This window comes from Malania oleifera, chromosome 3, assembly GCF_029873635.1.
Source record: "Malania oleifera isolate guangnan ecotype guangnan chromosome 3, ASM2987363v1, whole genome shotgun sequence".
Lineage (NCBI taxonomy): Eukaryota > Viridiplantae > Streptophyta > Magnoliopsida > Santalales > Ximeniaceae > Malania > Malania oleifera.
Window position 1 is genome coordinate 122984169 of NC_080419.1, and position 9998 is coordinate 122994166.

Sequence of the window (9998 nt, forward strand, 5' to 3'; positions counted from 1 at the left end):
GATGAAAGATGGAGACAGAGGTCTCCGGTGCTGTCTGGTGTGTGAGGGAGTTGTAGATGGAGAGTTGCTGTGTGGAGGCTCGCGGGCTGTCCTGTTCTGCCGATGCTCGGGTCTCAACGGTGGTTGAGGAAGGCCGAGGAGCTGCTGTGCGGAGACCACTGCAGAGGTTCTGGTGTAGTGCTCAGTAGCAAGGGGGCTCGAAGGTATTGCCTGGTGTGGTCAGAGGTTACTTCGACGTCATCGGTGGCCGGAGCAGTGGGGATGGAGTTGCAGCAGCGGGATGGTTGCCGGAGATCTGCTGGGTCGTTGCCGGAGTTAAGCTGATTCGGAGTGAAGGACTGAGGAGGCAAACAGGGGGCTCTCGGCTGGTTCAGTGAGGAATAAGGGGGCTGTGGAGGATGGAGAGAGAGTGGTGATGGCAGAGGGTCTCGGCTGGTTCAGTGAGGAACAAGGAGGCTGTGGAGGATGGAGAGAGAGTGGTGATGGCAGAGAACAAAGAGGGAGAATCAAGGAGGAAGAGATGGAGCCGGGGAAAGAGAATTAGGGTGCGCAGCAAGGATTTTTTTTTTTCTGTTTTTCCTGCGCCCCCGGCTCTGGATTGAAGAGAAGAAGAGGTCCCTTATATAAAAAAACTTTTAGAAACCCTAACCCATCTCTTTTCCTTTTTGGTTTTTTTGTATCTTATTGTATTTTTTCTTTTGGAAATAATATATATGAGTATAATTACTATTATGGTAATAATAATAATAATAATAATAATAATAATAATAATAAAGTGAATATAGAAATAATGTTAATAATAAAAATAATAATAATAATAATAAATAACAAATAAAAATAAAAAACAATAATAATAAAAATAATAATAGATAAATAATGGTGATAATAATAAGCCACTTATAACAATATAGGAAAATAATAATAATATAATAATAGTAATAATAATAAATAACTTATATCAATATGAGAAAATAGTTAACAATAATAATAAAATAAAAATAATGATAATAGTGTAAATAACAACAACAAAAATAATAATAATAATAATAATAATAATAATAATAATAATAATAATAATAATATAATAGTGAAAATAAGGTAATGATAATAATCATAATACAATGAGAAAGGACCCCCTGTTTCATTTGGCTAGGGCAAAAATAGGGTATCTACATAACTCTTGTTTAAAACCCAATTATTTTAATACAAGCAGTGGTTCTGGGGAGAAGGCAGAGAGATTAAGCCTGGAGGAGACGACGGGGATGACTGATGCCTGTGGCTGTGGTCCATGGAGCCTGTAGGAGACAACGACTCGAGCTGGGGATCGTTCGTACTTCGCAAGCTCGCAGCACCGGCAGGTTCGGCACGTAGCAGCGCAATAGAAGAGAGGAAAGGAGAGGATTAAGATTTGAGAGAGGGAGAGCTGAGAGGTCAGAGATGATGGAGGAAAGGGTAAGAGCCGCAGCGCGGGTTAAGGGCCATTAGGGTTTTTTTGGAACTAAAGTCTAACGTAATAGTGACGGTTTCAAAATCGTCACTAATACCCCATTATTAGTGACGGTTCTACCAAACCGTCACTAATACCATTAACCATTTCTTTTTAAATTTTTTTAAATAAAAAAACTATTAGTGACGGTGCTACCAAACTGTCACTAATACCCTTAACTAATTTTTTAAAATAATTTTTTTAATAAAAACACTAGTAGTGACGGTTTTCAAAACCGTCACTAATAACTCTTATTTATGACGGTTCTCCCAAACCGTCACTAATACCCTTAACTAATTTTTTTTAAATAATTTTTTAAATTAAAACACTAGTAGTGACTGTGACGACCTGCTCATTTTTCACACATTTTTTTTTTATCATATCAATATCACATATTCTACATTCCAGCTCAGCAGGTCACAATTCACCTAGTCCCGTGGGTACCAGGGATATATCAAAACATAAAGCAGAAGCCCTAGTAGCAGAAAATATACAATCATGTACATCTCAATACCATATATCACAATATACCAGAGTTACTACAATCACTGTATTTTTATATATACATCCCAAAATAAAACCTAGGGACATTTCACACAAAATATAACTGTCCTTACAAAACTTACCCTTCGAAAAGGGCAACTAACAAAACTATATCAGCGGGGCTTTTCCCGCTCTCCTATTTGGGGCTCTTGAAAAATTTATAGAATTTAGGGGTGAGACACCTCTCAGTAAGGGAAATAAACTAATACTAGTATGTGACAACATGAGTATTCTGTGTTCTATATATACCATACATAACATAATCAGTACTGTTTCGTCAAATCTAGAAAACATATGTATATCATTACATGGCAGAATATACTGCATTTTCATAAACATATCTCATCTCATACAATAATAATAACACAAAAACATCCCTGGTAGGTTAGCTGACTGTTGTCATGTATTACCCCCACATGATTGGGTTGTGTGGCCCGAAGGCGGGACCTGACAATGTTTGGCCGACCACTGCCAAGTCAAACATATAGTCTGTAGGTCCGATGGGTCTACCCGGACTGGTCCGTACACCAAGGGCGATAACAGCACACTTCTTGAAAATAACCACATCTTACCATCCAATCTCACACCACTCCGTACAGCGGCGTTAACACTGATATCATGATCACGAAGACAATGGACACAAAGCAACGATACCGTACAAGTGCTAGCCTAGACCAAACCAACCAGGTTTTGATATCATATAACATATACTAAAACCGTGATACATAGATATCTCATATCATTTAGTTTCACATTAATCATATCATTTTGCATATATACATGTATCATGAAAATCATCGGCCCGTACGTTGGTATTACACATTTTATCATAGTTCGGCCCGTACGCCAGCAAATCACATCATAGCACGACCTGTACGCCGGCAAACATATCATAGCACAACCCGTACGCTGGCAAATCACATCATAGCACGGCCCGTATGCCGAAAAATCACATCCACATAGCACGGCCCGTAAGCCGGCAAATCATAGCACAGCCCGTACATTGGTAAATCACGGTCATATAGCACGGCCCGTACGCCGGCAAAACATATAAAAATCTTGGCCCGTACGCCGATTTTTCCATCATAAAAATCCATAACATAAACACGTCCAGAAACAGTATCTTATAACAATTTATACTCATGCCACACCAACAGGTTTTCACATATTCAACATACGATCATTTTCATAGTATTTTCCAAATATAAATCATAAATATACTTATATTTATTTTTCCTGAAACCAGATGCTATATATATAAATACATGCATTTTCTCAAAACAAAACTAACTTAGTTTATCCCCTTACCTGAATCCTGAAAAGCCCCTAAGAAAATCTTCCCCGCACCCGCAGGGTTCTCAACTCAACACACTGAAAATAAAAACTCATAGAATTAAAATTCAGTATTTTTACGCGTATATTACTTTCTTCAACTGCCAAAAATCCAAATATTGAGTATAAAGTCTTACCTCAATTTAGGGATGATTTCCAACTTCGTTTCCTTGACGATCCGCTCCAGCAAACTTGTAGAGAACTTCGTTAGGAGCGTCGTGGTAGCCTCAAATCTTCGATCTAACGACTAGCGAGGCCAAAATTAGAGAGAGAGAGAGAGAGAGAGAGAAAACCGAAGGGAAGAGAGAGAGAGAAGAGAAGGATTCTTTAATAAGTTAAAAAATAAAATTTTTACATATATATATAGAACAAGGTTCGTCGACGAGTCACATTCAATCCTTGTCGACGAAATTCAGTCGGCTCGAAACCCTCTCTCGTTATTTCTTCGTCAACGAGTCCCCTATATTCGTCGACGAATTCTCTTATGTCTTCGTCGACGAATCCCCTGTATTCGTCGATGAATCCCTACAGATCCCCTTTTTCCGGCTTCCATTTCCCTTTCTTTTATGTATTATGTTTGTTTAATTCAACGACCTGGACATCCTTACAAGATGAAAATATGTGCCTAAGACCTTACACTTGGACATACATCGAGACACTCACACAAGACAATAAATATGGTCACACACTAATGTACCTCACAAGTACTACAAGATAACTAACACTAAGCATTCTCACTTACAAAAAACTTCCATGATGCCAACACACATAACACACTTACAATTCTTTTTTGTACATAAAACACACACAATTTCTATTGTTTGCGCACTCAAATTTTTTCCTGTGCACAACACAGTATTTCCTTGTGCTTATCTAACTTCAGTTTAATAGAGGATTTAACTTCTGGACTGCATGCTTGGATTGATATATCTTGTGAACTGCATGCTAGTAGTGGACATTAGGACTGCATGCTTGATTGGAACGCCACCTGCATGGCTGATGCAGTGATGTGTATTGTCTGCTGATAGATACTTTTAGGTTGTTGCATGTCTTAATCTAAAAATACTGTGTAATGGTTTGGGAAATGTTCTATTTATAGACGGCATGCTGCCGAAAATTTGTTGACTTTTTCCCAAAATAATCATAGTCATATACCATATGCTCATATGATTATAATGTGCTGGGTGTTAAAACATTTTTGAAAGAATGAGTGAACTTCAAATGAACTTTGAAATTCATCTCTAAATTTACTTTTGCATATGCTAAGTGAAAATTCTATCAATCATGGACTTATTTGCATTATTTGATTATTATAGTTGTTTTAGAGTCCTATAGAAGCCATGTAAATCATAAACATCACATTCTATTTTTTCATAGAACTATATTTCTGATATATATTGTTTATGAGATGCATGAAAACGTTACATTATTTAATGCTTATTATATAAAGTTCTTGTGCACTCGTAAAATTCATTACTGGTTGGATTATTGTGAATTGTTTATTGTAAACACCTAAGTTTAGAGCATATCTCTATGGAAAATGTCATATTTATACGAGAAATGCTGCCAAAATTTTTCAAAAAGCATATACTAATTTTTTTTACTTTCTTAATTTGTAGGGTTTGCAATCGTCACAATGTCAGCACGATGTCATGCACTACGGATGCAACTTTTGACTTTTTTTGTTATCTGAACAAGATGAAATTTCTGTATTTGAATTTGAATTTGTATAATATATTTGTCTTTAAATTTGAATTTGTATAATATATTTGTATTTGAATTTGAATTTGTATAATATATTTGTATTTTTATTTAAATTTGAATTAGAATTAGAATTAGAATTTTGAATAATTTATGAATTTTTTTGCAATTATGATTTAATGTTACGTATATGAAAAAGTAATTACAGATTTTTACAGGAATTAATAATTGGAAAAAATTTTAATATAAAATTATTAGTGAATTTTTAAAACAATCACTACTAAATGTCCAATTTAAGTATTAGTGAAGGTTTCAAAACCATCACTAATAATTGCCTTTTTTTAAAGAGTTTTAGTGAAGGTTTTCAAACCGTCACTAATAATAGGGTATTAGTGACGGTTTTAAAATATTAGTGATGGTTTGAAAACCGCCACTAATAGTTGCCTATGAGCAATAATGACGATTTTCAAACCGTCACTAATAATAGAGCATCAGTGACGAATTTAAAACCTTTACTAATATTATGACTTTAGTAACGATTTTTGATCAAGCTGGTGTAGAATTTATAGTGACGGGCTTAGGTTTTTAGTGACAGTTTTAATCCATCACTAATACTCTATTATTAGTGTTGATTTGAAAAATTCATCACTAATAAGTATTAGTAACAACAGATATAACAACTAATTCAAAATCATCACTAATACTCACAAAACCGTTACTAATAGTATTAATGACGGTTTTTTTGAGTATTAGTGACGGTTTTGAACCGTCACTAATAACCTTATTTTTTGTAGTGTATTGTATGCAAACTCTACCAGTGGCATAAATTAGGTCCAACTACCCCCAAAATCTAGTACACATTCTCGATGCATATCTTCTAATATCTGTATCGTCCTCTCAGTTTGCCTATATGACTGAGGATGGAATGTCATGTTAAAAGATAGCTGAGACCCTAAAACTTCCTGCAAGCTCCTCCAAAATCGTGACATGAAACATGGGTCTCAATCTAACACTATAGATATTGGCACTCTATGAGAACGGATTATGTCATGCCCCGAACCCGGAAATGGGACCCGGGGGTGAATTTAAGTAACCTAACCTGTCTCTATATCAATTAAAACATACACGATACATCATAGAAAGAGGGTCCGACACCGTAGGGTGAACGGATGCCCTATATACATACATACAAATGTCCATACTCATCAGAATACGCAGTGGAATATAGTCTTCCTATACATAAATTGTACCATACCAGAGTTTATACCATACAAGGATATACATCCCTATGAATACCATACATACTGTGGGTGTCAACAAAATCCATCACGACAACCTGATTACACAAAACTCATACCTATCAGGCACTAGTAGTAGCTAAACGACACTCCTCGCTTTCAGACGCTAGGATGCTTGTCGCAACCTCAAAATTTTAACCATTTTATATATATATATATATATATATATATATATATGTGTGTGTATCTCTGTATCTACATCCATACCTAAGCAACGGAAACAAAAATCGTACATCCATTTGAATAAATACAAAACAACAGCAGAATCAAGTATCTACAATCCATAGCTACACAAAAATACCCCTCCAGCATCATCTACTCAAAAATATACACATCTCTGTCAAAAACTCACCCTATAACCAGAGTGACCAAACACTCTCTATCTACGAGCCTGATCTGCTCGCCTATCTGGCTCACCTGAAAAATGTTAAACTAATGGGGTGAGTCGACGCTCAGTAAGTGGAAATATGCTATTACTAGTGTTTGGCGATCGAGTCATAAAATTATAATACTAGTATTTAAAAAGTGTATAATTTGGAAAATTTGTACAACACATGTATAATATCTTAAAACATTCGTATCATCTGAACTTTCTATCATTTATAGTGCAACATCATACCATATACAATAAAAACTGTAAAACTGTATACATATACATATCTATGTTCTTTCCCTAGGACTCTGTATGTCATGATTTGACCCCTCATGACATGGTTGTGCAGCCCGTAGGTGGGACTTAACCTGGTCGGCCCTCCAGGTAAGTCATCATACTCTACACTACCTCAGTTCGGCCAAACTGCATCCTCTCCTAAGCGTGGGACTGGCTGCAACCTCGTCTAACCGGCCCCCTCTACCCAGCGTACTGGGGAGCTGCATCCTCTCCGAGCACGGTTAGACGGTACCTACACACTATCTGAGATATGTGGTTGCACTCTGTATGTATATAGCAACGGTACTATGCTCTGTAAACTATGTCTATCTGTAATAACTCCACAGGGATCTGATACTATATAAGTACATCTTTATATATATATATATATATATATATATATATATCTTTGCTGTTTTCATTATGTTTCCAAAATAATCATAACGCTATAATTTTGTACTGTAAATACTGAAAAATCTGAATACTGTAGCGTCTCGATGCTATAACTGTATAATCTGTCTCTATAAACTGTGTGTTATGGTATTTAGGGAAACATAACATTCTGTAAAAACTATGATATACTGAAATGAATATAATCTATATAAATCTACATCACATGAAAACTACTCAGGCCACACAACATTAAAACATTCATTCTATAAAACTGCATAATAGACTGGCATAAATATATGTCTATGAAACCTCTGTTAGCTTTATTAAAAACTCCTAGCATAGCATATTTCCTTTACCTTAACTTTGAAAAGCCCCTATAAAATTCTAGCTTTATACCCGCAAGATTCCTAACTCAATATCCTCAAAACACAATCTCCCAGAATAAAACATCAGTATTTTCTTACCTACAACATTTCTCATAACTGAGGGGAAGGTAAATACTAAATAAAAAGTCTTACCCTGAGATTGGGACGAAATCCAAATCAACTTTTCCAACGATCAGCTCCGGCAGACTTGCAAAGAACTTCGCCAGGAGCGTCGTGATAACCTCAGATCTTCGATCCAGCGAGAAACAGGCTTGGAAACGAAGAAAGAAGTGAGAGAGAGTTGCATGAGAGAGAGAGATGAGAGAGAAAGAGAGGGGCGCTGAAATGAGATAAAAATCCGGTTTTTCCTTATTTATAGGGCCAGATTCGTCGACGAGACACGTCATCTTATAGACGAGTCCTTCAGTAAATTTGTCAATGAAATTCAGAGTAGCCCAATCCGTATTCATCGATGAATTCCTTTATGTACTCGTTGACGAACCCCTATATTCGTCGACGAATCTCGGAAATTTCTTGAATTTATTATATTCTCCAAAATGCGATGTTTCTGTTTCTACCGCCTCCTTCTGTTTCTGTTTCTATTTTTTTTTCTCTTTGATATTTAAATATCAGTGTTTTCCGGGTCGTTACAATGCTTGTTTCGGCTACCTGAAGGACTTGAAAAATATTGTATATATATTTGGGGTGAGAAAATATATTATATCAGTGTGTGGCATACCAATGTCATTTTACATACTTCATAACACTATACATACGATACAATTTGAAACAATTCATACAGTTTCATACAATTCCATATAGTTCCAATATTTTCAGAAAAACCGTTCCAGTTCATACGATACCCAAAATATACATACATACATACATACATACGGTCAGTGTTGTCACACTAATTCGCAACTACACCAGGTCACCACGTCTCACAGCGATTACATTGCTACATACGCAACTTCGCTGCGATGATCAAGGCCCAATAGTGAATCCATTGCTTCATACGCAACTACACGAGGTCACCTAGTCTCACAATGATTACATTACTACACATGCAACTACGAAGATCTACGACTCATGCCTAATAGTGAATCCATTGCTACATATGCAACTACACAAGGTCACCCAGTCTCACCCCGATTACATTGCCATATGCAAAACTACGCTGCATCGACCTAGGCCCACAGTGAATCCATTGCCTCATACGATGTAGCATATAGCTCACACCACTTTGGTGACCAACCAGAATTAGACTGGTGATATTTCACACCCTCGGATATAGAGTTGGACACTCTCACCTACGGTAGTTAATCGATCCTTAGCACAGCGTACGGTAATTAGCCGCCACATAGCTGTTTCGGCATATGGTAATTAGCCGCCACTAGCCGATTTCACAAAACCTAGAATCATTTTGGAACTCACGTCCCTATACATTTCAGCGTACGGTAATTAGCCGCCACATAGCTATTTTACAAATACCTGGAACAATTTCATATAACCATACAGACCACACTTATTTAGTTTACGGCAAATCATATCATTTACAATTTCAAGTATACAGTTTATGGAAATATGGATTACGATCACCTCAATAATACAGTTTAAACAACACAAACAATTTTCCAAACAAAGTAGAGATGATACCCGAAATCCTCAAATTTTTCCAAAAACTGTAACCCGAAAATCCCGCATTTTACCCGATAGATTTTCCCAAATAAGTAGTCAAATCATGCATACGATCGTAGCCTACAAGCTTACCGATCCCGATTTCAAAATTAAATCATATAAACAGAATCCCCTTACCTTAACCCGAAATCGAACCACGAACTCTACGGTCCCCAAAACTATGAACCGAGACTCCAAAACCTACAAACCCCAATACAATACATACTTACAATCCGTACTACTACACATATGCCAAATCAGAAAGGAAAACCGAGTCTTACCTTGATTTTAGCCTGAAACCCAGAAATCTCCGAAACGAGATTCCCATCCCTTAGAAACGTAGAGAATCCTTCATTGATCCTCGAAGTAACCCTGGATTTACGAAGCGGGCAATGATCGGCAAACAAAGCACAGAGAGAGAGTGTAGGGAGATTCTAGAGAGAGAGAGAGAGAGAGAGTTTAGGAAACTTAGCCAAGAAGAAAACCCAAAAATCTCTTTTATAAGCCTTTGACCCGAGAGGCTTCGTCAACGAATTGGTGTCCTCGTCGATGAA